The sequence below is a fragment of the Marmota flaviventris genome, chromosome 9 (assembly GCF_047511675.1).
Source record: "Marmota flaviventris isolate mMarFla1 chromosome 9, mMarFla1.hap1, whole genome shotgun sequence".
NCBI classification, from domain to species: domain Eukaryota; kingdom Metazoa; phylum Chordata; class Mammalia; order Rodentia; family Sciuridae; genus Marmota; species Marmota flaviventris.
Window position 1 is genome coordinate 1,996,305 of NC_092506.1, and position 19,386 is coordinate 2,015,690.

General features: G+C 40.8%; 1 long non-coding RNA gene across 15 annotated transcripts in view; it reads left to right on the top strand.

Annotated features, from left to right (window-relative positions):
* LOC114084255 (uncharacterized) overlaps nt 1-5,013 on the top strand; it is a 107,499-nt gene extending 102,486 nt beyond the window's left edge. For 4 of the 15 annotated variants that reach the window (XR_011708457.1, XR_011708463.1, XR_011708464.1 and 1 more), the window contains 3 exons: nt 3,124-3,174; nt 3,914-4,042; nt 4,294-5,010. This is a non-coding gene — a long non-coding RNA (uncharacterized lncRNA). Of the gene's footprint in view, nt 1-3,123; nt 3,175-3,913; nt 4,043-4,293 lie in introns of all 15 variants that reach the window. The other 11 variants (XR_011708467.1, XR_011708469.1, XR_011708470.1 and 8 more) reach the window with 8 other exon arrangements.
* The last annotated feature ends 14,373 nt before the right edge of the window (nt 5,014-19,386 follow it).

Here is a 19,386-nt window from a genome sequence, read left to right on the forward strand (position 1 = left end):
ATTTCAAAGGGTCAGCTTGGACTAGATAATTCCCCAAGTATACACTACATTCAGGGTTTCTACCACAGTGTCAGAAATATCTTAGCACCTTTCCCATGTTCTCATTGGAGTTCTTTGTCATACCCAGGGTCACAGTGTTGCTCAGGACCAACCCAGTTCCTTACTGTTAGAACAAAGAGACTGGGCTTGAGGCAAACTTCACAGATTATTTTAGGCCTTATTCAGGTGCCACAGTCTGGCTGCAGCAAAGTAACCGGAGGTGACAAGGAATTTGTGAAGGTTGATACAGCAGGAGTGGGACCTGCTTTATTACGGGACAGAGATATATACATAACTGAATACACAGCTTTACTTAATACACAGCTTAACTTAATTAACAAACTAGATACAGCAGTCAACCAATAAGGAATCATTATCTTAATGATTACACACAGCTTAACTTAATTGACATAATCTAGACACAGCAGTCAGTCATTAAGGAATCTCTATCATCTTAATGGCTCGCTGGCGTTACTTCTCAAACCACTCCCTCTGTCAAAATGCCAGGCGCCATCTTGACTTGTTTACGGACCCTAACATTCAGGAGCAGGACTCACCAATGAAAATGCACCCATTTTACTGGTGGAACATGAGCTATAAAGGAGGAAAATGGGCTTATGTAAGTTGAGTGTGATTTAGTGAGCTTGTGAGTCTGGGCACTCATGGATTTGAATCCTTGTGCTGGGGTGTTGGTGGCCAGTACTAGGAGATGAGTTGTATCCAAGGAAATTAATGTTTTTTAGAAAGTATCACTTCTAGGTTTACTGAGACACTTTCTCCCTTTCTGTGCTCAGTGTTCGGGAAGGATTTATAATGGGAGAGAAGAAAGTCATAAGTGTATGTCTTTCTATTCTATTTATTTCTCCTAGGTCTCACAATTTGTGGGTATTTCTTTTTTTATATTTAACAGTTACTGAGTCTCAGAGCATTCTCCAGGGTCACAGTGATGCCAGGGCCTTCTCCAGTATCTTAGTGGCTTCACAATCTTCCTGGGACTCAGTGAAATTATATTATTCCCAGGTTCTACTGGTGATCAGGGCTTGCCCCAGAGTCTCAGTGATCCTGAAAGTTTCTTCAGGGCCTTAGAGGGTTTCAAGTAATTTTCCAGTGTCAGTGGGTCTCAGTCCTACCTTAGAGTCTCAGGAAGGCTAGAGGCACTTTTCAGAATTTCATTCTTGTTTAGAAAGTCCCACATGGTGTTAGTGGAGATCAAAATATTTCCTAGTCTTTAAAAAAGGCTACAGGCCTCAGTAACAGTCTCCAACTGGTTAAGTTCATTCACAGTTGCCTCAATGATATTCAAAATCTTCTTCAGAGTCTTCAGAAATCCAAGGGCCTTTCTAGGGTTGACAAATGTTTGCACAACATTCTCAAGAGTAGTAGTCACCTCATTCTTTTCTCAGGATCTCTGTGCATCTCAGCTCCACTCCCAAGGTCAGCAAGTACTTGGACTTTCCTGAGGCTCTCAACAGGTCTCTTTACTTTTTCCAGAGGCTCACTGAGTTTCTGATCCATCCTCAGAGTCTCATTCTCTTTCAGGGTCTTTTCCAGCTTCTCCTCGGGACTCAGTGCTATTCTTACAGTCTCAGTAATGCTCACCACTTCTCCTAGACTCAGAGCTCCCCCCAAAATAGTAGTTTTAGGGCCTTTCAGGGTTTCTCTCTGAATCCCAGGCCTTGCCCAGGGTCTGTGTGGAGTTTAGTGCCATTTCCCACATCACAGTGTTCCTCAGCATCGTTCCCAGAGTATGATTTTGTGTCAGTTTTCCCAACAGACTTGAATAGGCCTAGGGCCTAGCCTATTATTTCAGTACATTTAAGGACTCTGCAAATTATTCAGTGGTGCTTAGATTCTCCTACATCATTCTGTGAAAATAATGGCCTTCTCTAGTGTCTCAAAGGGAAATAGTACCTTGCTCAATGTGTCATTGATACTCAGGGAATTCCCATTGTCATAGTGGTGCTCTGGGTCTTCCCTTCTGTGTTAGCAGCACTCAGGGCCACCCCAAGTTTCTGAGTGTAAACTTAGGGCTTATTCCATTGTCTTAGTCTGGTTCAGTGCTTTCCCAATGGATTATAGTGGCTCAGGGCATCCTCTAGGGTCTTTTGTGGATCTTAGGTATGATTGTGTCTCAGATTTTTCCAGAGCTTCTGCTGGGCTAAAGGTCTTCAGTATCTCCTCAGTGGGTTTTAGGGCCTCCACCAGTGTCAATATTAAATTGTAGATTTTTTCCAGTTTATGTTGTGTCTCAGTGTTTTCCAAGTCAATAGTGTGTTTCATGGCTTTTCCATATTTTCTTTGTGGGCCTCAGTACTTTCTTCAAGATATCAGTAAATCTCAGGTCCTTCCCCAAGATTTCACTGTGGCTCAGGGTTGTCCACCATATTTCAGGTATGTTCAGATCATTTCTATGAGTTTGTTTGTACCATCTGTATCTCCAAAAGTGTCTCTTGGGAGTTTCCAAGGTTTCTAAGTTGTGTTCTGTTCTTTTTTCAGTGTACCATTGGGTTTCAGGGATTTTTTAGGTCACTAATGAGGCTCAGGTTCCCTTGTACTGATTTCATGGATTGTGAGGTCTTGCCATGGGTCTCAATAAGTTTCAGGGTCTTCTCTAGTCTCACAAATATGATATGAGTGTTTCCCCTGAGTTTAGTATTTTCCTTCCTTTCCCTGGCATTCATTGGAATTCTTGGACATTCCTAGCATCTCAGTGTGGTTCAGGATATTCCCCAGGTTTTCAACTAGCTATTGGTTTTGCCCAGGGCCTCAGTGGGACTCATGGCCTGTGGAAAGTCACTCTGAATGGACACACCTTCCAGTCCTGAGGCAGGGGGCTCTGACCAGTTACTACATTTCTTAGTGAATTGGGTATTGTCCCTCCTCAGATAGCAAGGTGTGGCTCCAGGTGCAGGTGTACCCACTGGGTTTGAGTTACACTCACCTGCTCCCTGTAGTCCTACCTCTTCTGCCCTTTTTTGGATAAAACTTCCTAAGAACAGCATCCCCCCAAATAAAAATCCACTTTTGAACCTGCTTCCCTCTCTCTCATCAGCCTCTTGTGATTTTCTCTTGTTCTCCTTTCAGGGGAGCTTGAGTTTGAGAACTGGGGAAAGCCATCCTGAAACTTGTGTAAAGGTATTTTGTGTCTGTATTTTATTTTGCATCACCCCAAATTCACACAAATGATTTTAGTTTAGTCTTCTGCACTGGATGGGGGTAGAAATGGCCTTTACCAAGATTTACTTTTTCTCAGGGCCTTTTGCAGTGTCTCAGTCCTGTCCAGTGCTATTGCCAGGGTCTCAGTGGGGCTCAGATAGTTCCCCAAGGACACACTGGATTCAGGGTTATGCCAGGGTCTCCGTAACTCTCAGCACTTTTCCCAGGTTCTCAGTTGAGTTTACTGTCATTCCAAGGGTCACAGTGTTTCTTGGGGCCTTCCCAGCATCTTACTGAGTCTCAGGCCTAGTGCCTAGTGCCTAGTCCCTAGGCACAAGGGACCTAGTGCCTCTGAAGTTTCTTGCTGAGTCTGGTGTAAGGGTTCTGACTGTGGAAATGTAGAAGACAGAAAATTTGTCTGGTGAGCAAACTCCCAGAGAATACTAAGTGTCTTATTTCTCACAGATGGAATTCTGCAGTTTCTCCCAGAATCTATTAAGATAACTAATGCATGCTTGGCCAGAACTCCTATCTGATCATTAGCAAGAACATCTTACATTATAACCCAATGTATCTGACTTAGTGATATAATGAACAATAATGTACCAATGATGCCAGTGAGTTACTGTAACCTAAAGGTATAAATAAAGACAGCTGCTTAGACAAGCAGCCATTTTGCATGTGCATCTTGCTTTCATTTTCATTTGTTTTCTTACAGCTGGTGCCCATGTGGTGTCTGAACATCTGAAACAGGGACCCTTCTGGACATGTTATTGGGGAAGGGAGCAGCTTATCACCTGGAGCAGGCTGATGCATGACTTTCATCAGCTGGTACTGATCCCCATTGGTAAGCTATGGGAAATTACCTATCTGATGCTCAACGATGTCACTGGGCTGAGTTCTCCTATTTATTTTAAAAGGCTGGTCATGCCATATGTAATGTTGATCTTGCTGCTTTACTGGCAGAAGTAAGTTCTTGTTGCTCTTGGTACCCAGAAAGTGGTTATTTAAGTTGAGAAGATTGGGAAGATGTTCATGAGAACGTGTGAGCTCTGATTACATGCTTGTCATCTTTGTCCAATGCTATTTGTCTCCCAGCAAACACCTCCTCCTCTGTCTGCTACCACCCACCTGCCACTTGTAATCCAGACATTCTTTATGGAGATGTTCCCTCTGCCTTCACCAACTCCTCCTGCTCTGCTGCCACCACCACCACTGGTCAGATCTCATTTGGCTGAATGTTTACACCAAGTGGAAGAGGAGGAAGAAACTCACAACTTAGCTGTTTGTCGTATTAGGCTAAATCCTGATGGACAGGCAGAGGATAAGCAATATCTTTTGCTGCATAAATGCATTTAACTGTCATTTATAACTAATTAAAACAAATAAAAAATTTTAAAAAGAAAAGCTGCTGGGGGAATGAGATGGACATCATTACCCTAGGTACATGTATGTCTGCACATATGGTGCAATGATACATTGTGTACAACCAGAGAAATGTAAAGTTGTGCTGCAATTGTGTACAGTGAATCAAAATGCATTCTGCTGTCATATATACTTAATTAAAATAAATACATAAATAAAAAAATAAATGTATAAGAATTTCAGTCAGCTCTTTTGGAAAGTGGCAAAAAGGAGGGAAAGCATATTTCCAGCCTTCTCAAGATCCCATGACACAAATGTTCCCAATCCAGACACAGCTGTCTCTTTGGGTTCAAACAGAGCATCATTCCAGAAATCCTTTCATGCCCCTAGAGGGAGCACTGGCATAGATTTAATTAGTACTGAAAAAGCCCAGTGTGGCTTCCTGGGGAGGTGTATAAAATTTCCACTCAAATTCAGGAGACTTTGCAAAAAAAAAAAAAAAAAAAAAAAAAAAAAAATGCTTTTGTATTTTCTTTTTTTCATTCTCATAGTGTTAAAGAAAATTTGTTATTCCAGAGGTAATTGATTCTGTTTACACTGTATAATATATGGCCTAATGTGATCCCATGTGCTCTGAAGACTCCCCAAAGGAACCTCTATTGCTCAATTAATTGTGATTCCCTATGATACTGCTCAACAGCCTTTAAACAAAGAGGAAATGCAAGGTTTTGCTCTACTATCATGGGAGTATGTTTACTGGTCACTGAAAGTAGACCTAAATTGACTCTTTACTTAAATAACAACCAATTATGGGATCATTGGACATAGGTGCTAATATCATACCCCTTTTCGTATGGCCTCATACATGGCCCCTTCGAAGGGCAACTCTGGTTTGGGACATAGGAGGCAATAATGAAATGGTGTCCAAGAGCTCCCTGTTTTCACAATGCTCTGCCCTTACCAATCCAACACAAATCAACACTCATGTACAGTCATATGTGATGGCAATACCTTTTGCTACATGGGGCAGAGACATGCTACATAAACTCCAGATGTCTGCAGAATTACCTTTTCCATAGGGTTCTCTGCAGATCTGACTGCCTTGTCACTACAGTGGAAATTCTCCACTCCTTTGTGGGTTGAATAATGGCCATTGTAAAAAGAAATTTGGCAGCTGCAGAGGCCTTATTCAAGGACAGCTATAATCAGGATATATTGTACCTTCTACTATCCCTTGGAATATGCCCATTTTTGTTATAAAACCAAAATCAGGAAAATGGACATTATTTCAAGATTTAAGAGAAATTAATAAATGTATAAACTCATGGGTCTGCTTGAATACAGATCACCAAACACAAACTTAATTCCTCAGGATTTTTATTTATATGTCATTGACTTAAAAGAATGTTTTAAAAAAGATTCCTCTCTTTATTTTATGATCAGAAAGATAAAAAAAAATTGCTTTTACTATCCCCATTTTTAACCATCAAAGCCTACTAATAGATTCCATAGGAAAGTTCTCCTACAAGAAATACTAAGTATCCCAACATTATGTCAATATTTTGTTAATACAGCCTTGCTCTCTTGTGATCAGAAATTTTCTCATTTACTTCTTTATCATTGTATGGATAATATATTGCTTATAGGATGAAACATCATAGATGAAATTCTACAAACATTACAGGAAGTGTTATTACAATCAGAACTCCATGTTACAGGAAAATAATCAACATTAATGACCTATCACCTACTTGGGATATACATTATTTCAAAAATATTCAATTGCTCACATCCCAAATTTGATCTTTGTTTCTAATTTTTTTTTTGGTTCATTTATAGCAATTTCTAGTACATTTACATTGGGTAATTTCCTATATTCCATTAAATATTGGTATGCTGTCTCATTTTTTCTAGTTGTTAAAGAAACAACACTACACTGCCTTCTTTAAGCTCTACAAAACATTAACAGAAAATTTTTGCTAGTAATGGTGGATCAATCTCCTGCATATAATGGGCCATTATTGTTGCTAATTTTTGTTGGAAAACTTTATGCTTTTATAGCAGTAATTGCTATTTATAATCAAAGATTGTGTATATCAGAATGGTTACATTCTCCTCATTTTTCAGGCTGTAATTTTCTGCCTTTGGCTGATATATGCATAATTAACTGCTGATGGTTGCACTAAAATTTTATCTTTAACAGGCATGGACATTCATGTTTTATATCTCACTTATGGAAAAATTCTACATCTCCAATACTTACAATTTTGCTCCTACTGTCAAGTTGAATTAATAGATTATTTTTAAGCACTTATTTCTTTTCACATGTCTCATGATGGGTGAGGCTCTTTATTATGTCATATTACACACTCCCCCTCTTTCTTGATCTCTACCATTCTTCTTATAGCTGGGTTGATGTTGTATACAGATGGAGGTAAGCAAAGCAGGTATTATCTGTTTTTATTAATGATAAATTCCTGGACCTCTGATGGAAGGTAACACACAGATGCAACTCTGAGATCTCTTTATACTTTATTTTCAGATGCTGTAGAAGCTCATAGATATTTTCATCAAAACCCTCACTCACTAATGAAGATGTTTTCCATTTTTTCCCAACAGGCTGTGCCATTGTCAGTAACTGTTCTCACTGTATGCCCTTCTGGGACCCCATGTGGGAATCTGTAAATCCACAGGGCCTACAGTCTAATGCACTTTGGGAAATGGATAATGTCCATTTCCTTTCCATCTCCCTTTTATCTTTTTTCCTTTCTCCATATTTCCATTAAGACTCATTCTGGGTTCATTTGGGCTAGTGCCCATAGGTCTGAAAAGGTACCTGCTTGCATTTCTCATTTATTACTCTACTTTGCCACTATGGGCAAATACATTTAAAAATGTATCAATTTTTAAAATATATACCCCTTCATATATGTCCTATTCTTTTGCATAATGTTGTACTCATTGGATTAACTGTCAGGCTTACAAACAAACTATGAAATTGGCCTGTGATATGGTGAAAAATATGAATTATAACTCTATGGAAATCAATATGCTAAATGAAGCACAAAAATCATCAAGTCATTCTTCACAATTGGGCTGCAAATGATTATTTATTAGTATTATATCATAAAGGCTGTAATAATCTTAACAATATATGTTGCTTTAATTTAAGTGACAATAGTACCTCTAGTTCAAAAGAGTTATATTACCTTATAGACATCATTAAAAAGATCCAACTGGATTATGGAAGTTTAGATATACTGGATTGGTTAATCGTGTGGTTAACCAATCTTACTTGGATTAAACAACTAGTCATAGGTGAGTGTCTACTAATACTCAGATTGTTGTTTTGTTTTTGTTATTATCATAGCCTACCCTATTTTTTACCTCCACCAATATTGAAAAACAAAACAGAAAATAAACCCCAAATGTTATCCCTCCAAAAGGCCACACAAACCAAAAAAGAAGAAGCTATAAGTGTGTGACTGTGGAAATGTACTAAACAGAAAGTGTCTCTGGTGAGCAAATTCTTGGAGAATAAAGGTGTCCTGTTTCCCACAGCTGGAACATTCTGCAGTTTCTCCCAGACACTATTATGATAACTAATGCATGCTCGACCAGAACACCTAATGTACTAATGGTGCAGGGAGCTAATGTAACCTATCAGTATAAATAAAGACAGCTGCTTAGACAAGCAGCCATTTTGCCCCTGCATCTTGTTTCTTTCTCTTTTTGTTCCCTTACAGTCTCAGGACCTTCCACAGGTCATAGATGTGTGCACGAGGATCTTCAATGTTTTACTGGTTTCTTTCCCTACTCACGCAGTCATTGGAGCTTAGCAACATTGCCACGTTCACAGTCATGCATAGTGCCTGCCCCTGACCCTTCATGATGCTCAGGTTTTTCTTCAAGGTATTTAAATATCTTAGATATTTTCTCATCATGAGTGAGTTTCATGGCCAACCCTAGCATCTAAGAAGATCAGGGCCTACCCAAAAGCCTCAGGAGGACCCAAGGACTTCTCCAGAATTTCAGTCATGTTTAGAAAGGTCCTCATGGTCTTCATGGTGCTCAGATTATTGCCCAGGTTTTAGAATAGGCTAAAGGCCTCAACAAAATCTCAGAGTTCTCAAGTTAATTCACTGTTGACTCAATAGTGTTCAAAATCTACTCAGAGTAGTAGGGGGCTCAGGGTCTTCCTTAGGTTGACAGACGTATGCATGGCCTTCCCCAAAATCTCAGTGTCTCATTGCCTTTCCAGATTCTTAGTGAAGCACAGCATATTCCCAAGGTCTGTAAGAGCTCTGGGCCTTCCTGAAGGTTCTCAATAGGTGCCATTGGTTTCTCTAGGGGCTCACTGAGTTTGAGAACCATTCTCAGAGTCCCCTTCTCTTTAAGGGTCTTTAACACCTTCTCTATGAGGTTCAGTGCTATTCGTGGGATTTCACTGATGCTCACTGATTCTCCCAGCCTCAGAGTTAGTCTCTGAATTTTTTTTTTTTTAGAGAGAGAGAATTTTAATATTTTATTTTTTAGTTATCGGCGGACACAACATCTTTGTATGTGGTGCTGAGGATCAAACCCGGGCCGCACGCATGCCAGGCGAGCGCAGTACTGCTTGAGCCACATCCCCAGCCCCTAGTCTCTGAATCTTTCCCAAGCAAACAGTAGGATCTTTCAGAGTTTCTCATTGAATCCCAGGGAATTGCCTAGAGTGTCTGTGGAGCTGAGTGCCATTTCCAGCATCACAGTTGTGCTCAGCTGTTCTCCAGGATTTGATTTTATGTCAGGACCTTCCCAAGAGTAATAGTGAGAACTAGGGTCTTCCTTTCTATTTCAGCTTAGATTCTTCTATGGAATTCTAGATAACTAATTGCCTTCATTAATGACTCAGTGGGGATTATTGTCTTGCCAGTCTGTCATTGAAATTCTGGGACATTCTCATTGTCACAGTGGTGGTGAGGGCCTTCCACTTTGTGTCATGGGTCCTCAGAGCCACCAAAAGTTTCTGAGTATAAGCTCAGGGCTGTCTCCATCTGCTTTTAACTCTGAAGTATTCTGCATGATGGTTAATAGGCTCTTGTCTGTCAGATCTGGTCTGCTGGAGAACACTTCATCCATGACATCAGTGCAGTTGTAATAGGTTGTCCTGTTCTGATAGGCAGCAGAGTTTCTGGGTTTAGAATCTAGAAAACTTCAAAAAGCCTATGTGGATTTTCATAGAACATGCCCTGGTATCTGTCCATTCTTTCATTATTCAGCCAATATCATCCTTTGTAATCTTATAATGTCAAAATTAATGAGGAACAGGTACACCTAATTCTTGTTTCATAGCCAGTTTATTAGCTTCCAACACCAGAAGGGCCATGACTGCAAGGACCCATAAGCAAGGTGGCCAGCCTTGGGCTACATACAGAGGCCAGCTCTTTAGATAGATGGGCCACTGGATGTGCCATGTTCCCAGCATTTGAGTCAGACTCCTACAGCTATTCCATTCCATTCACGGACCTACAGGAAGAAAGGCTTTGTGAGGTCAGGGAGTCCTAGTCCAGGTGTATGGGTGAGTACTTCTTTAGTATCCTCCCCAGAGTCCTTTTGTTTTTTTGGTCCTCCAAATTGAAGATTCTGTTTTTTCCTTTGGGTGCCTTCATAGAGAGGTTTTGCCATAACTGAAACGTTGGGGATCCATATACAGCAGAATTAAGTATGACCATCTCTCTGATTTGACAGCAGGTTGAAGGGACTTGAATTGAGCAGGTCACCTGTTTAGTCTTGTAGCCCAGTTGCCACTGATTCTGAGCCAGACAGAAACTTGACTTTTTCTTAACAGATCTGCGCTTTATTTTTTGAAATTTTGTAATCAGCCTTAAGTAGGAGAGTGAGAAGCTGCTGTGTTCCTTTTATGCCATCTTCTCTGGTTGATATCCCGGTATTTCAATTTAGTAGGCCATGTAGTAGTCATGGACTGCTAAGTTGAAATGCTGGGATAAGAGGAAAGGATGATGAGTTTGTTTCCTGGGGCCATCTTAATTGTGGTCTCTTTCTTTGAAAGTGGGCCCACAGTTTGGGTCACAACCAAATGGTGAGCCCCAGTGTCCACCATAATTTTCATAGGTTGGTCCCCTATAAGTGTTGGGACCATAGGTTTCTGGGTGCCCAAAGAGATGGAGCCCAGTCAGTCCTAGTCCTCATCATAATTTTCCAAGTCTTCAAATCCCACCAAATTTATTCATGGGCATCATAGGGGTGTCTGTGGCATTGAGCATGATGGGGGACATATTTGTAGGGTTGGTATCATCCTTGAAGGACTTGTCCTCACTTATCCTGGTAAGGAGTAGAAAGAACCCAGTTGACTTTCTTCAGTATGGGGCATTCATTTTCCCCGTGTTCCTCTAGATGGCAGTGGGTGCATTGGTTTAGTCTCAGCCTAGTCTCCAGGTGAGGAGGTTGGTCCAGACCATCCTTCGGCCCTGAATCTGATCCTGATTCTGATATTTGTTTTGGCTTTGTCCTGGTGGGAACCCCTTTGGGTGACTGTAGTAAGGGCAGCTGCAAGGAGAAGCCATCTTCTTCATCTTTCAGTCTGCTTCTTGCTGGGTCTCTTGGTCTTGATTGACAAACACTGTGGTGGCCACTTCAAACAGCTCACTGGCATTCTTCCCAGCAAAACCCTCTAACCTACCTGCTTTTGTCTGTTTTGTAGTTTTGTTGACTGTCACTCTGGGCCTGTCCCACAATGATTGTGTTGTCCACCTGCTGGTTGTCTGGTGCCTCAGGATCAAAGGGAGAAAAGAGAGGCTTCACAAGGTTGTCCATAGAACTGGCTGGGGCTTTCATCAGGCTTTTGGAGTACTTCTGACATCTTGTTCATATTTAGGGCTCTCCTTCCCCTTCTTTGAAGCCTCCTATGAGGGGTTCTTTATATCTGTTTATGTTTCAGAGTTCTTCATCTTTGCTGGGGTCCCACCCTGAGTCTGTGTTGGGGAACTGGGCCTGGGCATAGGATTGGATGTTGCCTTGTGCATCTGGAACATGTTTCTCTAGCCATTTTAAATCACTTGGTCACCCATTTGCCCTCATCTGTAATGAATAGATTAAGAAGTAGCTGGCAGCAGTTCCTCCAGTGTTTTAGTCAGCTATTTTGCTGTTTGACTAAAGGATCTGACCAGAACAATTTTAAAGGAGAAAAAGTTAACTTGAGGAATCACAGTTTTAGATGTCCTAGTCTATAGAAGGCTGAGTTCATTCCTTGGGGCTCCAGTTGAGGCAGAACATCATGGCAGATGAATGTGGCAGAGGGACACAGATCACATATTGATCAGTAAGCAGAGAGAGAGATTCCACTTGTGAGATACAAATATATATCTAAAACCACACCTCAATTCCCATTCCCTCCTGCCACACCCTACCACTTTAGTTATCACTCAGTTAATCTGTATTAGGTGATTAAATAATTAATTAGATTAAGACTCTTACAACCCAACTATTTCTCCTCTGAACCTTCTTGCATTATATAACAATAATGCAAGTGAGCTTTTGGGGGACACCTCACATCTAAACCATAACAAGCAGGTAGGTTAGTGGGTCTGGATAATGAATCTCATCATACCAATCATGGTCTGAGTTTTCTCTGTGTAGGAGTGTATGATTTTTCCAATTTTAGAGATAATTTTAGGAGAAAGCCTGATACTTAAAAATGCTTTAGGCCCCTCAGATGATTTTCTCCTGGTCAACATAGGCAGGTCCTCTAGTCTCTCACAGGGGCATCTGGAGAGGTGTCAGCTGGTTGTGGCTCTGGTCTTAGGATGGGTTCCCATCTTGGTCTTGCAAGGTGGAGGAGGAACCTTTTTCTTTGTGGAAGCCTCTGGCCTTGAGGATCTTATAGAGGAAGGAGGAGCTGGTATTGAAGGGCTATATTCTGCAGTTTCTGGAAATGAGGGGGCTGAGGGCACTGCCCATTGTCTCGATGGTCTTGAGAATGTCGGGTAGAGTGGCATGTAAGGAGGTGGGTTCTCTTCTGACTCACTGGGCAAAATTGGTTCTTGTTCTGCCCTTTCTTTGTCAGATTTTCTCTGCTTAGTTGCCTTTTGGGGGTCATGGAGGCTGGTATAATCTGAGCTAACAACAATTTGGATTGTCCATCTAGACAGGCTCTCAACCAAAGGGTATGTTTCCAGGCTCTATCTTTCCAGCATTCAAGGGAACTATTCTGGGTATCCAGGGATTCCAACAACTATTAAAAAGACTTCAGCAATGAGAGTTTTAATTAAAGATCCTCCTGGTGGCCACAGCTAAGCTTGGCCATTCTAATTCACAGAGAGTACACAACTTTGCTGAGTAAATTTCACCCCATAGTCTCTCCTAAAACCTTTATTAAGGTTTCACAACAGACATTCCAAGGGCTTTAAGGGATTTAGTTACTTTGTGTGCCTCCCATATTCCACCTTGCAACAGTGTCACACACTTCTGACAAGAATCACATAATCCATCTCCAGACTTTCTCCTCTTAGGGCTTAGGGTCCTCTCAGCCTTGTCAGTCCATGTCAACCCCCAACCTGGAGCTTCCACCTAGATGTTGGTTGGTGCAATTCTGTCACAGACTGTATGAGGTTCCATGGAACCATGAACTGGAACTCAGCACTCACTTTGTACTCAGGCCGGGTCTGAATTCTTCCCTTGTCCATCTCATTTACACTTTCACATAGACATGGTGTTATGGGCCAGGCTATATGAGCAATGACCAAACAGACTCCATTTTATCCTGAGACTCCATGTCACGTAAGAAATGCTTCTCCCATGAGAAAACTCTGCCTCTGCCATCCTGATCCTGCTTAGCACACCCTGCTTAGAAATATTTTTTTCCTGTTCTTATATAATGTAAACTGGTTTTGGTTTCCATTTTTTTTTTTTTTTTTGGACAGTGTACCCTGTCAGAGAAATATTTTCTAGATGTTAGTAATCATTCTTTAACTGGTAATCAAAGGGGGTCATTTGACCTTCTTCCCCTTCTGCTTATGATTTTAGATATTATGTTGTTTGTTTACTTTGAATCATAGCAAGAGCCTCTTATAATTAATGTGGTTTTGGACTATAAAGCTCTACTCTAACCCTTTGACAGGGTAAAGAAGATTATAAACTTGCAATCTTCCCCTTAGCCTATCAGCTGGTAAATCCAGACTACCCGCTATTGAATAAATATTCCACATCCTGCTTAAGACAGATGCAGTGATTTACTGCAATCTTGCCATAGCAATTGTCAGAGCAATATTTTACACCCCCATATTACACAACAAAAAGGGAGGCATGGTTTCCCCTATGCTTGCTGACCCCAAACAGAGACTAATTAGGTGACTCCCTGGATCCTTTTTGGCTCCAACTCCTTTTGGAGGTTATTTAGGACCCTCAGATGTTGAACAAGCCTCTCTTCTACCTACATAGGCCTCTTGGTTGAAGTCAGATGGGATATAACTGAAGAACCTGGGACCTACATGTTTGGTCAGGTGGTACTCCATGTTCCCTATTCTTGGATTCTTCTCCTCATGGGTTCTGTTATGCTTCAGGGTGGCAGCTCTGAGATGTCAGGTGAGTCGTGCCTCCTTCAGTAGAGTTGCCTCTGTGGTGTGCTAAGGGGTGCAATGTCCTCCAACATCCCAGACTCCAGAGACAAGAAAGGCAACTTCACCATTTCCATCCCATATGGATTGCCAAATGATGCAGGACAGATGAGGCTGCACACCTGAGGAATTAGCAGAAGGAAGGTTTATTGGTGACAGCTGGTTCAGAGTGTGGCTATATCCTAAAATTTCCTCTACTGAACCATTAGTCTAGAAACTCTTTGAACTTTATACCCACTGGGAGGAGGGGCTTGGATTTCCACTTTTGCTGGAGTCTACCTAAAAGTATCTTTTTTTCTTTGAGTTCATAGTGCTTTTGTCTCACTTTTTTAAAGATGAGTCAGAGGTTATATGCTTTACCACAAAAGCAGAAGTAACATCACAAAGTGTTTTGCCAAACTTAGCTTTTACAAGACAGAGTAATAGGAAATAGAAAGTCTAACCACATTTGGGTGTGTTTTTTTTTTTTGCAGAATTTTTTTTTCTGATGTTCTCTTAATAAAAACAGATATGTTGAAAGTACCTTTAGAAACTTAATTAAGGTTCTTTGGTGGAGGAGGGTGCACCACTACACTGTGGGACTTCACACAGTTTCAATAGGTCTTATTGACTTTTCCTGGGGCTCATGGATTTCAGAGCCATCCTCAGAGTCCTCTTTGTCTTCAGGATCTTTTAAATGTTCTCCATGAGGTGTTGGGGATGCAAATCAAGTCAAGATGGCACCTGGCACTTTGCCAGGAAGAGTGGTTTGTGAAGCAACGCCAGCGAGCCATTAAGATGGTGAGGATTCCTTATTAGCTGACTGCTGTATCTAGATGATGTTAATTAAGTTAAGCTGTGTGTAATTAGTTGAGTATATATACCTCTGCTGTCCAGCAGAAAAGCGGCTCCAGCTACTTTGAGTTCTCGCTGAGTTCCTGCTGAGTTTACTCCCAATAAAGTAGTTCCTGCTTCGACCTTCAAGTTGCTTGTCACCTCTCAGTTATTTAGCCCAACTGGACTATGGCATATGGTGGCCCGTATGGGGAATCTCCACGCCTGGGAGTAAGTGACAAGGTAAGCTGCTCACTCCTGACAGGGCGAGAAGATGGGTGACCATTTCAGGGGGCAGTGTGTTCTTGTGTTGATTTGTTTCATTTTTGTTTCAAGCTGCCTGTCCCTAGAAATAAATAGGATGGGAGAAAAGTTGTTCGCCCCTGATGAAGAGATAGAGATAGACTATGGATGCACATGTCAAGATAGAAAAATTGATACAATGAATTTTGTTCCATTTTTGTCTTGTTTTGTCTCAGATTTGTTTTGCATTATCTTAGTGAGGGGTATCTTTGTCATGGAAATATGGGATTAAAAATTAGTAAGAGGGGCTGAGGTTGTGGCTCAGAGGTAGAGAGCTTGCCTACCATGTGTGAGGCACTGGGTTCGATCCTCAGCACCACATAAAAATAAAATAAAGATATTGTGTCCATTTATAACTAAAAATAAATATTTTTTAAAATTAGTAACAACCAAACCAAAAGGGCATTAAGTAAATTGCTAAAGGAGGGAGGCATCTCAGTAAAATCAAGAACAGTTAGGGCATACATTAAGATGATACAAAGGTGTAGCCCATGGTTCATTAAAGAGGGGTTGTTAAATATATCACAATGGAACCATCATGGTGAAGATTTAAAAAAGATAGAAAAGGAAAGCCCAGGAACTCTGCCAGTTGTCACATTACCATTGTGGACGTTAGTACGATCCTGTTTGCTTAGTCAAGGAAGTCTCTCAAGTTAGTCAGACAAGGGAAGAAAGTTTAGAGGAGAAAGGGGCTATCAGGGGAGAAGTTACAACAGGAGGTTGCTACTAACCCCTTTCTATCACCAGAGGGCATATGTATTCAACAAACAGCTCCACCTATGGAGACAACATATGCTGAGTGGCCCTCAACCCCTATGGTTGATAGATGGGTCCTGAGACAGGACCTCAAAGATTAGCATGCCCTGTATTTCAGAATGAGGAAGGGCAGCAAATTCACCATGCTTTAGATTTCAAAACTGTGAAGCAGCTGAAAGAGGCTGTAACAACCTATGGTCCTCAAGCCCCTTTCAATGTAAGTATGGTTGAGTCCATTGCCAATTTGAATATGCTGTTGGCGGACTGGGCTAGCATGTGCAAAGCTGTGCTGAATGGAGGACAATATTTGCTATGGAGGGTTGCCAATCAGGAATTTTGTATGGAGATGGCTAGGCGAAATGCAGCAGCCGGTTATCCTCAGAGAAATCTAGATATGTTGCTAGGAGAGGGACCTTATGAGGGTCAGCAGCAACAAATTGGATATGATCCTGCCATATATTCACAAATCACTTCAGCTGCTGTTAGGGCATGGAAAACTTTACAAGGACATGGAGATTTACAAGGTCAATTATATAAGGTAATACAAGGAACTAATGAACCTTACGCTGAATTTGTAGATAGGCTTATACAAACAGCTACCAGAGTCTTTGGGGATGCAGAACAAGTGATGCCATTGGTGAAACAGCTAGCCTATGAACAAGCCAATAGATGGTGTAGGGAGGCCATTAGACCATGGAAACATGGAGATTTAAACACATATATTAAATTATGTAGACATTAATGAACAAGGGCAAGTTTTGGCAGCTGCAGTACAACAGGCTTTAGGTGCCAGGCCAAAAACATGCTACAATTGTGGACAAATAGGACATTTTAAAAGGAGTTGCCCCATAGGAGGAGGGTTTAACAAAACTGGGTATCAAAGGGGTAGAATACCAGGTATTTGCCCACGATGCCATAGAGGGAGACATTGGGCTTATGAGTGCCATTCTCAGACTACTGTAGAGGGTACTCCATTGTCAAGAAACAGACAAGGATCAGGTGTTTACCCACGATATTGTGGAGGAAAACATTGGACTCCAGGCCCAAAAAACATACAGGGGGGCCCAATGCTCTGGGGCCCACAACCACAAATATACAGGGCATTGGAGGAACCCAGCAACACCATAAGGTTAGTGCCCAGGACACATTATCCATTAGATCCCTCATTAGACAAGCCATAGGGAGCACAGAGTTGGACATCTGCACCTCTGCCAGAGTAGTACTAACTCCAGAGATGGGAGTTCAAATCATTCTCATAGGGGTAAAAGGACCTCTTCCCCAAGGAACAGTAGGCTTATTATTAGGACGTAGTTCTACTCTAAAAGGACTTATGATAAGTCCTGGGGTAATTGATCCCGATTTTTAAGGGGAAATAAAAATTATAGCAGTTCTTCAAGGGGTATATCTGTAATTTCACCAGGAGATAGAATTGCGAAGTTATTAATAATACACAGCCTACATGATAAATTTTCCAATCGTACTGTAGAAAGAGGTTCCAGGGGATTAGGCTCCACAGGTGTAGATTGGGCTATGCTTTCTTTAAATTTAGATTCTCGCCCCATGATAAAACTAAATATTCAAGGACATGAATTTAATGGGCTACTGGATACAGGTGCAGATGTTAGCATTATCTCCCATCAAGAATGGCCAAAACATTGGCCATTATAACAAGGCACTCAAATGCTTCGAGGCCTAGGAGTGGCGACTAATCCCCATAGAAGTGTGATGGTATTAGATTGGAAGGATCCTGAAGGATGTGAAGGAACTATACAGCCATATGTATTGGATCATCTTCCTATAAATTTATGGGGACGAGATGTTCTAGATCAATTAAGATTAGCATTGACAAATAACATTAATTCAAATGTGCCCACTATTATGGCTAGACAAGGTTTTAGGAAAGAAAAAGTATTAGGAGAACAAGGACAAGGTATAGTGGCACCAATACAAATAGATCAAAAAACAGATAAACATGGATTGGGTTTTCAGGAGGAGTCACTGGGACAATAAAAATTACTTGGAAATCAGAAAGACCAGTAGGCGTTCCTCGGTGGCCCCTGACTAAAAAAAAAGATACAAGCAGCCCATGACCTGGTCAAACAACAATTAGTGGAGGGACATATACAACCTTCTGTATCTCCCCATAATACTCCCATTTTTGTCATCAAAAAGAAATCTGGTAAATGGAGATTATTGCAAGATTTAAGAGCTATTAATAATGAGATGGTTATCATGGGACCTGCTCAATCGGGGATTCCTCGATTGTCTGCTTTGCCAAAAACCTGGTATGTTTTAGTTATAGATATTAAAGATTTTTTTTTTCCATTCCAATTCATCCTGAGGATAGTCCACATTTTGCATTTACTGTCCCTGCGCTGGATCATGAGGGTCCAGATCAGCGATATGAATGGAAAGTACTCCCTCAAGGGATGGCTAACAGCCCAACTATGTGTCAAATTTATGTTAACAAAGCAATCCAGCCACTTAGAAATCAAAATCCTGAACTACAAATATTTCACTATATTATTAGCACACAAAGATAAAAACACATTGCAAGAATGTTATGCCACACTTACAAACTTATTAAAAAATTATAATCTAGAGATAGCAATAGATAAAGTACAATTAAATTTTCCAATTAATTATTTAGGAGTTCCATTATCCTCAACCATGGTCAGCCCACCAAAAATTCAAATATGAGTAGATCAACTTAAAACATTTAATGACTTTGAAAAGTTGTTAGGAAACATAAATTGGATGAGGCCTTATCTAGGCATACCAACAGGAGAGTTGGGACCTTTATTTGATATCCTAAAAGGTCCATCAGATCCAAATTCACCCCGAATGTTAACGCCTGAAGCAAGAAAGTCATTAAAACTCATTGAAACATATATGAAAAATATGCATTTGGATAGAATTGATACAAGTTTGCCTTTATTATTTATTGTACTACCAACAAAAAATATTCCTATAGGAGTATTTTGGCAAAAAGGTCCATTATTATGGATACATTTATCTTATTCTCCTAACACTATTCTTACTAGGTATCCTGAGGCTGTAGGACAATTAATACTCAAAGGAATAAAAGCAGCAAAGGGAGTATTTGGAATTTCTCCCAATAAAATTATTACTCCATATACTGTGGATCAAATTCATGAGTTAGCCAATGAGTTAAATATTTGGGCAATAATCATGTGCAAATCTAATGTTTCATTTGATAACCACTTACCATCTAATCCTTTGTTGTCTTTTTGGTCCTCGCATCCTATAGTTTTTCCAAGAATGACAAGAAAAACACCTATCATGAATGCTCCAAATATATTCACTGATCGATCAAGGA